Below are 680 nucleotides of genomic sequence, written 5' to 3' on the forward strand. Positions count from 1 at the left end.
GAACCAGCCCTCGTAAAACAGCGCCGGCCGAACCTGCCGCCCTTCGCCTGCCAAATCAAACAGAGCTGATGCAAAGCTAATCCGGGTGACAGCAGCTTGGCTGCTGGCGAGGGCAGGGCGACAGCCCGTTTCCAGTTTGCTGGCCTCAGCAGATCGAGGCAGGAGCAGGCACGGGGAGTTCCCACCCCGAGGCGCAGGCAGCCCCGAGGTTCCCTCCCCTCCTCTCCCATCTGCCGGCACCACTTGTGCAACCCGCGGTGCTAACGCAGCGCTCCGGGTCGCAGGGGAGCCCCAGGCCCGCGCCACCCACCACCTGCCCGGCTGCGGGGTCCTCTCCCCTCCCTGCCTGGCGCCCCGCGCAGCAGGGCCAGCGCGGGCAGCTCGGCCGCGCCGGGGCCCTGGCGCTCGCGCCGGCTCCCGCTCTGGCGCCACGGGCACAGCCGGCCCCGGCCGCCTGGGAGACCGGGCTTGTGGCAGAGCAGAAAACTCTGGAATATTTATAGCTTCCCATTTTCTTCCGTTTCGGTGCCACATTTCTGAGGTTTTCCTGGACGCGCGCTTGGCACAGGCGCTGCGGAGCGCCGCCCACCCCCGGCCCCGCGCTGCCCCTCGAGCCGCCCGCGGGGCTGCGTTGCGGAGCTGGCCGGGGTTAGGAACAAGCGCTCCTTTCCGCTGGAGTA

The sequence above is a fragment of the Rhea americana genome, unplaced genomic scaffold (assembly GCF_003343005.1).
Source record: "Rhea americana isolate MKP2758 unplaced genomic scaffold, rheAme1 scaffold_18, whole genome shotgun sequence".
NCBI lineage: Eukaryota > Metazoa > Chordata > Aves > Rheiformes > Rheidae > Rhea > Rhea americana.